This window comes from Martes martes, assembly GCF_963455335.1.
Source record: "Martes martes genome assembly, chromosome: 10".
Classification (NCBI taxonomy): Eukaryota; Metazoa; Chordata; class Mammalia; order Carnivora; family Mustelidae; genus Martes; species Martes martes.
Genome location: NC_137898.1, coordinates 53,645,630 through 53,663,977, shown reverse-complemented (window position 1 = coordinate 53,663,977; position 18,348 = coordinate 53,645,630).

Sequence of the window (18,348 nt, the reverse complement as noted above, 5' to 3'; positions counted from 1 at the left end):
ATGATAATTGTCTTTCTCTTATTGACTTATTTCATTGAGCATGATTCTTAACCTCTCTGTACCTGTCTGCACATCTCTAAACTGTAAACTGGCAATAATAGTTAGATTACTCCATAGTCTTTGTGAGGATTAAATAAATTAGCAAATATAAATGTAAGGCATTTAGAATAGCACCTGACATTTAATGAGTATTTAATAAATCTTAATTCTTATGTAAATAAATAGCCTTGAAGACATAATGTTATATCGTATGGATGCTTTGTAATAGATTATACATTTTGTGTGTGTGTGTGTGTGTGTGTGTGTTTCCAAAAAGAACTATGTTGGGGCTCCCAGGTGGCTTAGTCACTAGGCATCTGCCTTCAGCTCAGGGCATGATTCCAGGTTTCTGGGACTGAGCCCCAAGTCAGCTCCCTGCTCAGCGGGAAGCCTGCTTCTCCCTCTCCCACTCCCCAGCTTGTATTCCCTCTCTCTCTCTCTCTCTCTCTCTCTCCCTAATAAATAAACAAAATCCTTAAAAAAATAAAATACATAAAATAAAATAAAATAAAAATAGCAATGCTGACCTCTGGGTATATGACTGATTTTTTTCCTTTAGAATAAATTCTTGTGAGTGGAACTACTAAAACCAGTCAAAAACCCATTTAAAGTTCTTGATATAAAAAGATGAACTGATTTTTATGTGTTAAACATTTCGCATTTTACCAGCAACATATAAATGTACTCAATCCATTACATTTTTTTGCATATTAAGTTTAATATATAAACAGGTTTTACTAATTTATTAAGTATAACATTTCAATATATTTAATTTGCATAATTAATTTATATTTTTCTTTTTGAGTTGTTGTAATTCTTTACAGATTAGGAACACTGATACTTTGTTATACTTGTGCTAATAACTTCATGAATTTTTATTTTTTAGTATCTCCATTCCAAAGTCCATGGTAAGGATTTTTAGACAGAGAAGTACTGAAAATATTTATGTACTGAAATCTACCCATCTTTTCTTTTCTGTTTTCTTTCAATGATTTTACTGCTAGGATATACTTTTCTACTCTCTCTTTAGGTAAATATATACATATATATTTTTTCTTCCTAATTTTACAATTTAGATTAAACTTTTAGAATAAATTTCTTTCTTTTTTTTTAATTAAATTTTTTATTTATTTTCAGCGTAACAGTATTCATTGTTTTTGCACCACACCCAGTGCTCCATGCAATCTGTGCCCTCCCTAATAACCACCACCTGGTTCCCCCACCCTCCCACCCCGCCCCTTCAAAACCCTCAGGTTGTTTTTCAGAGTCCATAGTCTCTCATGGTTCACCTCCCCTTCCAATTTCCCTCAACTCCCTTCTCCTCTCCATCTACCCTTGTCCTCTATATTATTTGTTGTGCTCCACCAATAAGTGAAACCATATGATACTTGACTTTCTCTGTTTGACTTATTTCACTCAGCATAATCTCTTCCAGTCCTGTCCATGTTGCTACAAAAGTTGGGTATTCGTCCTTTCTGATGGAGGCATAATACTCCATAGTGTATATGGACCACATCTTCCTTATCCATTCATCCGTTGAAGGGCATCTTGGTTCTTTCCACAGTTTGGCGACCGTGGCCATTGCTGCTATAAACATTGGGGTACAGATGACCCTTCTTTTCACTACATCTGTATCTTTGGGGTAAATACCCAGCAGTGCAATTGCAGGGTCATAGGGAAGATCTATTTTTAATTTCCTGAGGAATCTCCACACTGTTCTCCAAAGTGGCTGCACCAGTTTGCATTCCCACCAACAGTGTAAGAGGGTTCCCCTTTCTCCACATCCTCTCCAACACACGTTGTTTCCTGTCTTGCTAATTTTGGCCATTCTAACTGGTGTAAGGTGGTATCTCAATGTGGTTTTGATTTGAATCTTCCTGATGGCTAGTGATGATGAACATTTTTTCATGTGTCTGGTAGCCATTTGTATGTCTTCATTGGAGAAGTGTCTGTTCATATCTTCTGCCCATTTTTTAATATGATTATCTGTTTTGTGTGTGTTGAGTTTGAGGAGTTCTTTATAGATCCTGGATATCAACCTTTTATCTGTACTGTCATTTGCAAATATCTTCTCCCATTCCGTGGGTTGCCTCTTTGTTTTGATGACTGTTTCTTTTGCTGTGCAGAAGCTTTTGATCTTGATGAAGTCCCAGAAGTTCATCTTTGCCTTTGTTTCCTTCGCCTTTGGAGACATATCTTGAAAGAAGTTGCTGTGGCTGATATCAAAGAGGTTACTGCCTATGTTCTCCTCGAGGATTCTGATGGATTCCTGTCTCACGTTGAGGTCTTTTATCCATTTCGAGTTTAAAAAGGGAGAGATCACAACTAACACCAAGGAAGTAGAAACAATCATCAGAAGCTATTATCAACAGTTATATGCCAATAAGCTAAGCAACCTAGATGAAATGGATGCATTCCTGGAAAACTATAAACTCCCAAAATTGAACCAGGAAGAAATTGACAACCTGAATAGACCGATATCTAGTAACGAGATTGAAGCAGTGATCAAAAACCTCCCAAAAAACAAGAGCCCAGGACCTGACCGATTCCCTGGGGAATTCTATCAAACTTTCAAAGAAGAAATAATACCTATTCTCCTGAAGCTGTTTCAAAAAATTGAAGCAGAAGGAAAACTTCCAGACTCTTTTTATGAAGCCAGCATTACCCTGATCCTCAAACCAGGCAAAAACCCTACCAAAAAGGAGAATTTCAGACCGATATCACTGATGAATATGGATGCTAAGATTCTCAACAAGATCCTAGCAAACAGGATCCAACAGCACATTAAAAAGATTATCCACCATGACCAGGTGGGATTCATCCCTGGGTTACAAGGATGGTTCAACATTCGCAAATCAATCAATGTGATAGAACAAATCAATAAGACAAGAGAGAAGAACCACATGATCCTCTCCATTGATGCAGAAAAAGCTTTTGACAAAATCCAGCATCCGTTCCTGAGTAAAACGCTTCAAAGTATAGGGATAGAGGGAACATTCCTGAACTTCATCAAATCTATCTATGAAAAACCCACAGCAAATATCATCCTCAATGGGAAAAAGCTTGCAGCCTTCCCATTGAGATCAGGAACACGACAAGGATGCCCACTCTCACCACTCTTGTTCAACATAGTATTAGAAGTCCTAGCAACAGCAATCAGACAACAAAGAGAAATAAAAGGTATCCAAATTGGCAAGGAAGAAGTCAAATTCTCTCTCTTCGCAGATGACATGATTCTTTATATGGAAAACCCGAAAGACTCCACCCCCAAACTACTAGAACTCATACAGCAATTCAGTAATGTAGCAGGATACAAAGTCAATGTCCAGAAATCAGTGGCTTTCTTATACACTAACAATGAAAACACAGAAAGGCAAATTAGAGAATCGATTCCATTTACTATAGCACCAAAAACCATAAGATACCTCGGAATAAACCTAACCAAAGAGGTTAAAGATCTGTACTCGAGGAACTACAGAACACTCCTAAAAGAAATTGAAGAAGACACAAAAAGATGGAAGACCATTCCATGCTCTTGGATCGGAAGACTAAACATCGTTAAAATGTCTATACTGCCCAGAGCAATCTATACTTTTAATGCCATTCCAATCAAAATTCCACCAGTATTTTTCAAAGAGCTGGAGCAAATAATGCTAAAATTTGTATGGAATCAGAAGAGACCCCGAATTGCTAAGGAAATGTTGAAAAACAAAAATAAAACTGGTGGCATCACGTTACCTGATTTCAAGCTTTACTACAAAGCTGTGATCACCAAGACAGCATGGTACTGGCATAAAAACAGACACATGGACCAGTGGAACAGAGTAGAGAGCCCAGATATGGACCCTCAACTCTATGGTCAAATAATCTTTGACAAAACAGGAAAAAATATCCAGTGGAAAAAAGACAGTCTCTTCAATAAATGGTGCTGGGAAAACTGGACAGCTATATGTAGAAGAATGAAACTTGACCATTCTCTTACACCATACACAAAGATAAACTCGAAATGGATAAAAGACCTCAACGTGAGACAGGAATCCATCAGAATCCTCGAGGAGAACATAGAATAAATTTCTAATTTATCTTTACATGGTGAAGTTTTAACCTTTTTTCAAAGTTGCCACCTTCTTAGATATATTTCAAAAGAATTCTTCTCCATTAATTTCTTCTATTTTTAAAATCATATATTATGTCTCATTAATGTGGTATTAAGCTACATTTCTCGGCTATCTGTTCAGTTCTAGATTCTTTCTCTCCTTACTCTTTCTGAAGATATTTGATTCTGTCATCTACACCTTCAAAACCCACTGGTAATTTGATCATGAGTGTATTCAACTGGTAAAGTAATTTTTAGTTTAGGTATTTTTTGCAATCCTCAGCCATGCCTTCTAGAATACAGTATACTGCAGCACCTTTTGAACCCAGTCTTGTTTCCTTTCTGAAAATGACTATTTCACACCTTCAGTTTCAGCTGACAACCTTACCCCATATGTACTTCACTTGCAACGGAAAGTGAAGTATGTGATAAGAAGGGCAAGGGAGGTGAGAAATGGTAGCCCCTTATGTTCCCCTCTTCAAACCTCCCACCCACCTGTATGAACCTGCACTTACATTTTGATTTTCTCCCTTTACAACCATCTATTAAAGCCTGACCCCTTCACTTGTACTCTGAATCCTGGTCTCACTCATCTACCAAAGATTTTGCTCCTGCAGAATCTCTTTAATCTGAAACCATTTCCCTCTTCTCTTCTGGGTGATAACCAGAAGGATACAAATATGCTCTGATTATCCCAACATAAAGAACCCTTTACATGGCTCCATAACCCCTTCTGTTACTGACCCGTGTTTTTAAGCTTCTCTTCAGGGAAAAAAAAAAAAAGAATCTTAAAAGGTGTGTCTATGCCCACTTTCTCTTCTGCTGATTTTCTGTTCACATATTATCCCATTTCCAATCAAGCTCTGATTTCTTCCCATGGACCTGTTCTTTGTCAGAGTCATTATTGCTGTTTCAAATAAAGTGGTCATTTCTTTCTTTACTTTTTTAAAAACAAAATATTTATTTGTTTATTTTAGAGACTAAGAGAGTGCAAGCAGGATGGGGGAAGGAGAAGAGGCAGGGGGGAGATAACTTCAGGCAGACTTCCTACTGAGCGCAGAACCCAACACACAGGGCTCAATCCCAGGACCCTGAGATCATGATCTGAGCTGAAATCAAGAGTGGGGGGCTTAACTGAATGAGCCACCCCGGCAAATCTAAAGTGGTTATTTCTCTATCTTCTATATCTTCCTCCTTGACCTTTCAGCAACTTAAACACAGTTGACTATTTCTTTCTTCTTAAAACTGTTTCTTCTATTGGCTTCCAGATTCCATACACACTTGGTTTTCCTCCTTCTTCCCTTAACTCTCTTCACCTATTGAATTCCCTTGTCTTTCTGAATTTAGAACTTCCCCTTGGTAAAAACATGGGCCTCTTTTTTTTCTCATTCAGTAATCTCTTCCTGAGTAATTAACCTATTTGCATAGGTTTAAATACCATCTACACACTGTTGATGGCCAAAGACTTGACTACTTCCATAAACCATAGGCTCATATGTCTAATTGCCCACTTGCCATGTCCAATAGGAATTTCAAACTTAATCTAAAACATAACTCTAGATACATTTTCCTGCCAGTCTGTTCTTCCCTCATAATTTTTTATCTAAATCAATATGCACCACCCATGCAGCTGATCAAACTAAAACTTTATATACATTGTTTTTGGGTTTTTTTTTTTTTTTTTGCCTCACTGTCCCAATAAGTAAATGAATCCTCTTGGCTTCACTTATACAGTATGTTCTTGCTGGGAATATGAAATGATACAATCAATTAAGAAAAAAAGCTTGGCATATTCTTAAAAGATTAAACATGCACCTCGCATATTATCCAAACAGTTGATTCCTAGGTTTTTACTCAAAAAAACAGAAAGCATATGCACATATAAAATCCTGTACCTAAATGTTTATAGTAGCTTTATATGTAATAGCAGTATATTCCAAATATATACACTTCTTTTGGTGCCCCCTACAAGTATCTTAGTCCAAATCGTCATAATCTGCTGCTTGTTGCTCTACAATAGCTTCCTAATAGGTCTTTCCCTTTTCACTTTTGTCTCACAATAGTCTGTTTTCTCCCTAGTATACAGAATAACCATAAATACAAATCAGATTGTGTCATTTTAAAAATTTAAGTTCAATTAGCCAACATATAGGACATGATTAGTTTCAGATGTAGAGTTCAGTTATTCATCAGTTGCATATAACACCCAGTACTCATCACATCATGTGCTCTCCTTAATGCCCATCACCGAATTACCCCATCCTCTCTCTCACCTCCCCTCTAGCAACCCTCAGTTTGTTTCCTATAGTTAAGAGTCTCTCTTGGTTTGTCTGCCTCTCTTATTTCTTTCATATTATGTCACTTTTTGACAAGGATGCACATGATCTTGGCCCTGCCTACCTTTCAGTCCGTACTTAAAACTGTGCTCTCTTACAGTCACTTTAATCTAACTCCATTGACCTCTTGTTTTCCATCACATGATTCAAAATTGTTTCTGCTTTAGGACAAATTAATATCTATTCTCCTTCCCTGTGATGTTTTAGCATCAAATCTTCTTGGCCTATTAAAGTCCCATTTTAAAAATGTTAACTTCTCAAGGAGATTAGCAATCTACATGGCATGTACTCAAATCAAAAGGCACTATCACACCCAGTTTTATTGTCTTCATTGCACTTATCATTATGTGAAACATTCTTATTTACGCTCTAGTTTATTTGTTACTCTCTCTCTCCACCTTTCAAAATGAAAACTTCAAGAGAGCATGGACTATGCAGTGTGTGTGCGTCATAGCTGCTTCTCCATAAAATCTAGTAATATATAAAATGCAATCTCTACAATGCAATGTGAAAAGGTATGTGCATGTGTATATCTTTCCTGAAAAACTAGAGGAATATGCCTTGTTCCTAGATGAAAAGGCTTAACATTTTTGTTTAAATATGCTAAATATTTGGCCACGGTTGCCAAACTGTGGAAAGAACCAAGATGCCCTTCAATGGATGAGTGGATAGGAAGATGTGGTCCATATACACTATGGAGTATTATGCCTCCATCAGAAAGGACGAATACCCAACTCTTGTAGCAACATGGATGGGACTGGAAGAGATTATGCTGAGTGAAATAAGTCAAGCAGAGAGAGTCAAGTATCATATGGTTTCACTTATTTGTGGAGCATAACAAATAATATAGAGGACAAGGGTAGATGGAGAGGAGAAGGGAGTTGAGGGAAATTGGAAGGGGAGGTGAACCATGAGAGACTATGGACTCTGAAAAACAACCTGAGGGTTTTGAAGGGGCGGGGGGTGGGAGGTCAGGGGAACCAGGTGGTGGGTATTAGGGAGGGCACGCATTGCATGGATCACTGGGTGTGGTGCAAAAACAATGAATACTGTTACGCTGAAAAGAAATAAAAAATTTAAAAAAATAAATATGCTAAATAATCTATAAATTTGGAGTAATAAGCATTAAAATTCTAATGGCATTTTAAAAAATGGATTTTGACAAGCTGAGAATCAGAAAGTTCATGAACTATCACAAAATTGTGAAATAGCAGAAAAATAAGAGTTCTATATTGCCAGCTAAATCTATAGTAATTGAAATACAGCAAAACAAGTGCAGCAATTGACAAATATGCCAATATGCATATTTAAAGAGCTCTTTCAGCTTGGGTCCACACACCTGTCACTTCATCTCTCAATTAAAATTAATGTAAGTGGCTTAAGTCAATCAGAGGAATACAGTTATCATATGGTTTTACTCATATGTGGAATATAAGAAATAGTGCAGAGGATCATAGGGGAAGGGAGGGAAAACTGAATGGAAGAAATAAGAGAGGGAGACAAACCATGAGAGACTCTTGACCCTGAGAAACAAATTGAGGGTTGCTGGAGGGGAGATGGGTAGGGGGATGGGGTAACTGGGTGATGGGCATTAAGCAGGGCACATGATGTGATAAGCACTGAGTATTATGCAACTGATGAATCGTTGAACACTACATCTGAAACTAATGATGTACTATATGTTGGCTAATTGTACTTAAATTAAAAAAAAATTATATAAGTGAAAAATAAACTTCTACCCATTAAGCCACTGAGATTTGGGATTTATCTCTTAAAGCAGGGTTCAGCAAACATGTCCGTGGGGCAATTTCTAACTGCCTGATTTTACAAAGAGAGTTTTACTGTAGGACATTCATTTTTTGCATTAGCCATGACTGTTTTCCTGCTACAATGGTATAGTTTTTAGGTATGATAGGAACAGTATGGGCTATAAAATCTAAAATACTTATTATCTGACCCTTTATAGAAAAAGTTTGCTGATCCTTATGTTAGAGTAACTAGTGTCACTTTACATAAAGTAGAACTAGAACAAGAGCATCACATAGGAGACCTATTTTTTATTACTTTAGGGATGAAGAAAGGGAAAAAGCTTGCAGCCTTCCCGTTGAGATCAGGAACACGACAAGGACGCCCACTCTCACCACTCTTGTTCAACATAGTATTAGAAGTCCTAGCAACAGCAATCAGACAACAAAGAGAAATAAAAGGTATCCAAATTGGCAAGGAAGAAGTCAAATTCTCTCTCTTCGCAGATGACATGATTCTTTATATGGAAAACCCGAAAGACTCCACCCCAAACTCCTAGAACTCATACAGCAATTCGGTAACGTGGCAGGATACAAAGTCAATGTCCAGAAATCAGTGGCTTTCTTATACACTAACAATGAAAATACAGAAAGGAAAATTAGAGAATCGATTCCATTTAGTATAGCACCAAGAACCATAAGATACCTGGGAATAAACCTAACCAAAGAGGTAAAGGATCTGTACTCTAGGAACTACAGAACACTGATGAAAGAAATTGAAAAAGACACAAAAAGATGGAAGACCATTCCATGCTCTTGGATTGGAAGAATAAACATCGTTGAAATGTCTGTACTGCCTAGAGCAATCTATACTTTCAATGCCATTCCGATGCCGCCAGTTTTATTTTTGTTTTTCAACATTTCCTTAGCAATTCGGGGTCTCTTCTGATTCCATACAAATTTTAGCATTATTTGCTCCAGCTCTTTGAAAAATACTGGTGGAATTTTGATTGGAATGGCATTAAAAGTATAGATTGCTCTAGGCAGTATAGACATTTTAACGATGTTTATTCTTCCAATCCAAGAGCATGGAATGGTCTTCCATCTTTTTGTGTCTTCTTCAATTTCTTTTAGGAGTGTTCTGTAGTTCCTCGAGTACAGATCTTTAACCTCTTTGGTTAGGTTTATTCCGAAGTATCTTATGGTTCTTGGTGCTATACTAAATGGAATCGATTCTCTAATTTGCATTTTTCTGTATTTTCATTATTAGTGTATAAGAAAGCCACTGATTTCTGGACATTGACTTTGTATCCTGCCACGTTACCGAATTGCTGTATGAGTTCTAGGAGTTTGGGGTGGAGTCTTTCGGGTTTTCCATATAAAGAATCATGTCATCTGTGAAGAGAGAGAGTTTGACTTCTTCCTTGCCAATTTGGATACATTTTATTTCTCTTTGTTGTCTGATTGCTGTTGCTAGGACTTCTAATACTATGTTGAACAAGAGTGGTGAGAGTGGGCATCCTTGTTGTGTTCCTGATCTCAACGGGAAGGCTGCAAGCTTTTTCCCATTGAGGATGATATTTGGTGTGGGTCTTTCATAGATAGATTTGATGAGGTTCAGGAATGTTCCCTCTATCCCTATACTTTGAAGCGTTTTAATCAGGAACGGATGCTGGATTTTGTCAAAAGCCTTTTCTGCATCAATTGAGATGATCATGTGGTTCTTCTCTCTTCTCTTATTGATTTGTTCTATCACATTGATTGATTTGCGAATGTTGAACCATCCTTGTAACCCAGGGATGAATCCCACCTGGTCATGGTGGATAATCTTTTTAATGAGCTGCTGGATACTGTTTGCTAGGATCTTGTTGAGAATCTTGGCATCCATATTCATCAGTGATATTGGTCTGAAATTCTCCTTTTTGGTGAGGTCTTTGCCTGGTTTGGGGATCAGGGTGATGCTGGCTTCATAAAAAGGGTCTGGAAGTTTTCCTTCTGCTTCAATTTTTTGAAACAGCTTCAGGAGAATAGGTGTTATTTCTTCTTTGAAAGTTTGATAGGCTTTTCCAGCGAATCCGTCGGGTCTTGGGCTCTTGTTTTTTGGGAGGTTTTTGATCACTGCTTCAATCTCGTTACTAGATATCGGTCTATTCAGATTGTCAATTACTTCCCGGTTCAATTTTGGGAGTTTATAGTTTTCCAGGAATGCATCCATTTCATCTAGGTTGCTTAGCTTATTGGCATATAACTGTTGATAATAACTTCTGATGATTGTTTCTACTTCCTTGGTGTTAGTTGTGATCTCTCCCTTTTCATTCATAATTTTATTAATGCCATTCCGATCAAAATTCCACCGGTATTTTTCAAAGAGCTGGAGCAAATAATCCTAAAATTTGTATGGAATCAGAAGAGACCCCGAATTGCTAAGGAAATGTTGAAAAACAAAAATAAAACTGGCGGGGGCGCCTGGGAGGCTCAGTGGTTTAAAGCCTCTGCCTTCAGCTCAGGTCATGATCTCAGGGTCCTGGGATCGAGCCCCCCATCGGGCTCTCTGCTCAGCAGGGAGCCTGCTTCCTCCTCCTTCTCTCTCTGCCTGCCTCTCTGCCTACTTGTGATCTCTGTCTGTCAAATAAATAAAAATAAAATCTTTAAAAAATTTTTTAAAAAAATAATAAGTAAAACTGGCGGCATCACGTTACCTGATTTCAAGCTTTACTACAAAGCTGTGATCACCAAGACAGCATGGTACTGGCATAAAAACAGGCACATAGACCAGTGGAACAGAGTAGAGAGCCCAGATATGGACCCTCAACTCTATCTTTGAATAATCTTCAACAAAACAGGAAAAAACATCCAGTGGAAAAAAGACAGTCTCTTCAATAAATGGTGCTGGGAAAACTGGACAGCTATATGTAGAAGAATGAAACTTGACCATTTTTTTACACTGTACACGAAGAAAGGCTCTCTTATAAAAAGGGAAATCTATGTGCTCCTTCCCCTTATTCTTTTTATATTTTATTTTTTTAAATTTCTTTTCAGCGTAACAGTATTCATTGTTTTTGCACCACACCCAGCGCTCCATGCAATCCGTGCCCTCCCTAATACCCACCACCTGGTTCCCCCAACCTCCCACCCCCGCCCCCTCAAAACCCTCAGGTTGTTTTTCAGAGTCCATAGTCTCTCATGGTTCACCTCCCCTTCCAATTTCCCTCAGCTCCCTTCTCCTCTCCATCTCCCCATGTCCTCCATGTTATTTGTTATGCTCCACAAATAAGTGAAACCATATGATACTTGACTCTCTCTGCTTGACTTATTTCACTCAGCATAATCTCTTTCAGTCCCGTCCATGTCGCAACAAAATTTGGGTATTCATCCTTTCTGATGGAGGCATAATACTCCATAGTGTATATGGACCACATCTTCCTTATCCATCCGTCCGTTGAAGGGCATCTTGGTTCTTTCCACAGTTTGGCGACCGTGGCCATTGCTGCTATAAACATTGGGGTACAGATGGCCCTTCTTTTCACTACATCTGTATATTCAGGGTAAGTACCCAGCAGTGCAATTGCAGGGTCCTAGGGAAGCTCTATTTTTAATTTCTTGAGGAATCTCCACACTGTTCTCCAAAGTGGCTGCACCAACTTGCATTCCCACCAACAGTGTAAGAGGGTTCCCCTTTCTCCACATCCTCTCCAACATACGTTGTTTCCTGTCTTACTAATTTTGGCCATAGTAACTGGTGTAAGGTGGTATCTCAATGTGGATTTAATTTGAATCTCCCTGATGGCTAGTGATGGTGAACATTTTTTCATGTGTCTGATAGCCATTTATATGTCTTCATTGGAGAAATGTCTGTTCATGTCTTCTGCCCATTTTTTGATATGATTATCTGTTTTGTGTGTGTTGAGTTTGAGAATTTCTTTATAGATCCTGGATATCAACCTTTTGTCTGTACTGTCATTTGCAAATATCTTCTCCCATTCCGTGAGTTTTCTCTTTGTTTTGTTGACTGTTTCCTTTGTTGTGCAGAAGCTTTTGATCTTGATGAAGTCCCAAAAGTTCATTTTCGCTTTTGTTTCCTTCACCTTTGGAGACATATCTTGAAAGAAGTTGCTGTGGCTGATATCAAAGAGGTTACTGCCTATGTTCTCCTCGAGGATTCTGATGGATTCCTGTCTCACGTTGAGGTCTTTTATCCATTTCAAGTTTACCTTTGTGTATGGTGTAAGAGAATGGTTGAGTTTCATTCTTCTACATATAGCTGCCCAATTTCCCAGCACCATTTATTGAAGAGACTGTCTTTTTTCCACCGTATATTTTTCCCTGCTTTGTCAAAGATTATTTGACCATAAATTTGAGGGTCCTTACCTACAGGGGTAGCATTGATTGGGGAAAGGGTATTACCTTGAAGGTTAACTCTATATGAATATTTTAAAAAAAGATTAAACTAAAATAAAATAAAATTTAAAAATTTAAAAAATAGAAAAGCAAAAGAAAAACACAGAGTATCAAAAATTTGTATGTATTATTATATGTATGTATTTGTTGTATGTGTCAAGAACTTCAAGTTAAAAGGTTATTATGGAATTTGATGTACAGGATATCTCGCTGTGATGGTAAATGGATTAAAAATTTATATATATATATGTATATAATGAACCAGAATAGTGGGAACAAATTAAAAATAAAAGTTGTATCTATGAAGTAGTGGTGGTTGTCCTCTTTTCTTTTTTGGGGGGGGTGCTTTCTGGGGGAGGGGCCTGCTGCATGGGTTTTCAGGCAATGTCCCTAGAGTTAAGTCCTCCTGCCCCCACCAAGGGAGTGGGCTCTGAGGAAACTGGTTTTTCAGGCTTTTGTTCTCTGGAGGTTTTTTTTTTGTTTGTTCATTCGTTCATTTGTTTTCCCTCCCCTTGGCAGCTTTTGATGGTTTTTGGAGGTTTAGAGAAAAGCAAACTGCACCCAGACCTCCCTCTCAGACAGAAGCCTCAGTCTGTTCCCCTCTGGGTGCTCCAGAGCACATAAATTCCCCCTCTGCCAGTGGCAGAGCACATTCCCAGTCACAGTCTCTGGGGTCACAGAAACTCCCACTTGTACCCAAAACCACGATAGCCGCAGCTGTCTGGGCAGCTCCGGACCTCCAGAGAGGCAGCGATAGTGCACTGAGATTTTCCCGCTGGCCCAGGCTTGGAGTGCTCAGACTCTCCAGATTCTGAGAGAGCACTGGCTGGCACTTGCACGCACCTCTCTCAAGGGGGCATGTGGGGCATGACTCAGACTCTGGTTGCACAGTGCACACGTGTGGATAGTGCAAAAGGCTGTGGTTCTGCTGGCTGGTGAGGCTCCCTCACCCTCATGGGAGCCACCACCCAGATGTTCTCAGGCATGCTGGTGGCTCAGGGACCAAGACCTGGCTTCTTTGCAGCATTCTCTGTGGCTCAGTGCCAGGGGTGGCTGTCCTGGGTCCGGGTACGTAAGCCTCTGTCCCTAACTTTTGCCCATTTTGAGTGCTTTCAACCAGACTCCAAGTTAATGCTGGTCCCCTATTGCAGGGCACTCATGTATTGGGGTATTATTTTCCAGTGGGTTGCTTCTGGTGACTCCCTCCCCACTTTGTTTATCTTCCGATATCAGTCCGATATTCCCACTCTGCTTCACCTGCCCACTGGCGTCTTCTGCCCCCATAGAGATCCAGAAGTGTATAATTCTAATCTCAGGCTGATTTCATGGGTGATCAGAGTTCTTTGGTAGGTAATCAGCTCACTTTAGGGTACAGGTTGAAACGGTGCCTCCTCCTACTTCCCTGTCATCTTGTCTCCCTCTACTCAGTAGTTTTGACAGATGGAAGTCATTTCTGATTTTCTCTCCCTTTGAATCTTTCAGTAGCATCAGAGGGCCAGATATCATCCTGAATATGCTACATGACCAAACTTCAGCAGGACTACATATAGTCCTGATAAGACTATAGTACTGCTCACAGTGCATCATTCCTTTTATGTAGGTTTGGAGGCAAACAAATTGATGTTTCTTTAAACTATTTAGGTTTTTAATGCAGCAAACTATCTGATAAAACTATCTGATAACATTATGAAAGTTGATTTTTTTCATTATTTTTGCAAAATAATATTAAAGAAGCACTCTGAGTTAGAACTAGTAAATTAAAGGATAATGTAGTAGTCTGTGATCCTGGTCTTTAAACAAATTCTTCCCTTATTTGTTTTTAGTGTGAAGAGGGTGCTGAGGAACATCAGTAAAAAAAAAAAACAAAACAAAAACAAAAAAAAAAAAAACGCTGCCTCATTGATTATTGCACTCAGAAGCATCCTTTAAATATGCCTTAACCTGTCCTCCACACTTTATCTCTCTTTGCACAAGGTCCTTTGGCAATAATAATACTAATTTTCATGTGTTGGACCCTGGTGCCAGTCACTGTTTGTGTACACTTATTTTTAAGTCTTACATTAATTTGAGGTAGTTATTATCATCCCCAGTACATAGATGATGAAACAAAGGTTCAGAAAAAATTTTAAGTTTTCTCACTCTTTTTATATCCTGCAATTCTTTTTCTTTCTTTCTCAAAAACTCATAGTTGAGAAGGTTAAACTTTCACCCAATTATATCTGTCTATTTCCCACATCCACTCTGTGAAGACAAATCCATAGACCTCATTTTATGGGTTTTTTTTTTAAAGATTTTATTTATTTATTTGACAGACAGAGATCACAAGTAGGCAGAGAGACAGGCAGAGAGAGAGGAGGAAGCAGGCTCCCCGCTGAGCAGAGAGCCTGATGTGGGGCTCGATCCCAAGACCTTGAGATCATGACCTGAACCGAAGGCAGAGGTTTAACCCTCTGAGCCACCCAGGCGCCCCCATTTTATGGGTTTTAAAGCTAATCCACTGTGGCAGAGTTATCTGTAGGCATAAAAACAATCAGGCGTATATGAACAGATATTTTAAAATGATTTTGGGTGGTCTTGGCCAACAGACACATGAAAAAATGCTCATTGGCATCAGGGAAATACAAGTCAAAACCACATTGAGATACCACTTCACACCAGTCAGAATGGCTAAAATTAACAAGTCAGGAAACAACAAATGTTGGCAAGGATGAGAGAAAGGGGAACCCTCTTGCACTGCTGGTGAGAATAAAATGTGGTACAGCCACTCTGCAAAACAGAATGGAGTTTCCTCAAAAAGTTAAAAATAGAGCTACCCTATGACTCAGTAATTGCACTGTTGGGTATCTACCCAAAGGATTTAAACAGTGATTCAAAGGAACACTTGCACCCCAATGTTTATAGCAGCAATGGACACAATTGCCAAACTATGAAACAAGCTGAGATGTTCATCATCAGATGAATGGATAAAGAAGATGTGAGATATATAGATATATATATTCATAATATACATAATGAAATATTGCTCAGCCATCAAAAAAATGAAATCTTACCATTTACAATGATGTGGTTAAAAATAGGGGGTATTATGCTAAGTGAAAGAAGTCAGTCAGAGGAAGATAATTGTATGATTTCACATATGTATGGAATTTAAGAAATAAAACAGAGGATCATAGGGGGAAGGGAGGGAAAAATAAAATAAGATGAAAGAAGAGAGGGAGACAAACCATAAAAGACTCTTAACTATAGGAAATAAACTGAGGGTTTCTGGAGGGAAGGTGGGGGAGGGGGAAATGGGATAACTGGGTGATATACACATTTGATGAATCACTAAATTCTACCCCTGAAACTAATAATAAACTAATAACAGTGTATGTTAACTAAATTGAATTTAAATAAATTAAACAACCTAAGAGAAAGTAAGTACATGTTGGATGTAGAGATTATTTAAAAATGAAATCTTAAAGAAAAAGGTAAGTTGAATGGGTGAACAAAGTCATGCTGACACTCCACACCAACACATTTGCCATTAGCACACCAACATATTCCCTTTCTCAAGAGAAATGTCAGTTAGAAGAAGGGACTATGTTGACTGTTGAGATGTTGAATTCTGATCTGGGATTGGGACAATCTTGGTTTAGAAGATCCCAGGACTGATCACCTGGTTAAAGAGAGTGAATGAACTGACTGTTACCCCCACATCCAAACAAGGAAGGATGAGTTCAATATGAGAGGGGGCAAGATACCTGGATTTGTGTATACCTGCACATCCAAATTAGCATACTCACATAGTCTTTTGTTTCATCCAGGGATGTCTGGCCACAAGAAGATTCTGCCTGTGTGCCCTAGGACAGGTGGTCAAGGTTCCATCCTGGTCCTGCCTACTCACACTGTCCAAACCCAGTGGCTAAATGGAACAAGGATGGAATCCCTGAAAAGAGAATATTGAGACAACAAGAGGCCGAGGAGAATCTGGCAGATTAGCTTTTGGTGCAAAAGGAGAGACAGTGGGTATTCACAGCCCTTGTAGTCACTCAGGTATCCTGGATCAGTAGCTTAAACTTCTCCAGAGGAGTTGTAAAACAGGATGGATGAGGCTATCACTCAAGACAATCAGTAAAAAAGAAGAGCATGTATTCTCTGTCGAAGCCAGATAAAAAAGAGAGAGGAGAGTGAAAGGCAGAGTCCACCCCAACAATCAGAATCAAAATTTCAGACTCTCTAAAAGGATTAATTCCCCCTAATTACCTTATCTGCTCCCACCTGGTGGACTGGCATGAGACAAACACAGGACAATGGGGTCAGTGATGAAGAGAAGTTAATCAATGAAGGAAGTTATGGTTTCTGGAGTCTGCTAATCCATAGCCTAATAGGCAACTTTCATTGCTATTTACCACATATCTTGCAGGTTGGGACATCGTCTCATCTATGAGTCCTATTATACCCCAAGTCAATGAGAACAATTTTATTAAAATCCCCAATTCACCAAGAAACATGCCTTAAAGGATTTTCCTGGGAGTTAAGTCTTTAAACCTGAGTTCCTAGGAGCTCTTGTAACCAGGGCAGTCCCTGGAGCAATTTGTGCTATTAACTTTTTAAAACATTTCTACAATAAGAGGTACCCTGGGGCATTTTTCATTGTACTCATAAGCTGAAATATTTGAATCTTATCTGATAATCAAGGAACTACCCTACTGTTTCTCAAACCAGTCTAAGGACTACTTGTGCCTCTAAAATGTTAGTATTTTTAAAGTGGAGGTTTCAATAATGATGGTAACATAAAAGACAGCTGACAAAACTACATTTTGCACATTTGGGTGATGACTACCAAAATTACTACTACCAAGGACTTCAGAACCCATGTGTGCAATTGTACTCAAAATGCTTTGATTAAAATATTCAGCTAATGGAAGTGGTGGTGGTGGGGGCAAAACTCTGAACTACAGATGGGCGATGCAGCTTAAGATGTCAGGACTGTTTAAATGAAGGCTTTATTGTAGCTATTCAAATATAGAAAGGCAGTGTGAGAACAAAGTCAGTATATAACAAAGGGCCATGTAAAAAAGTCCAGAAGAGAATTCTTGGTTTCCTCAACCTCCCTTTTTGAATCTCTCCCATCATCCACAGCATTGCTCAGGCCAAAGACTTAGGGATATTTCATTACTCACTTTTTAAATCTTGCATAAACTATCTACCCAGATATCTTACCATCACCTCTGGCTCCCCATTGCTACAACCCTAGTTAAGACCAGCATCTCTCTCCTGCGCTACTGAAATAAAACTCATTTTATTTATTTATTTATTTATTTATTTATTTATTTATTTATTTAAAACTCATTTTATTTATTGTTTTTCTTGTTTCCATACTTGTCCACTTATAATTCACTCTCCATACAATACTCAAAGTGACCTTCTAGAAGTATAATTTCAAAACGGCTTTCTGTGGAAACTAAAATAAAATCAATTGCCTTTTTAGAACTTCCAAGCTTGTAATGGGTTGAATTGTGTCACCCCCAAAAATATGTCCACTTGGAACCTCACAACATGACCTTATTGGGTATAAAGATCTTTGCCACTGTAGTTATATTCAAGATGAAATCATCCTGGAGTAGGGTGAACCCTAACCAGTGACATATGTCTTCTTAAGAAAAGGGGAAGAAGGGGTGACTGGGTGGCTCAGTGGGTTAAAGCCTCTACCTTTGGCTCAGGTCATGATCCCAGGGTCCTGGGATTGAGC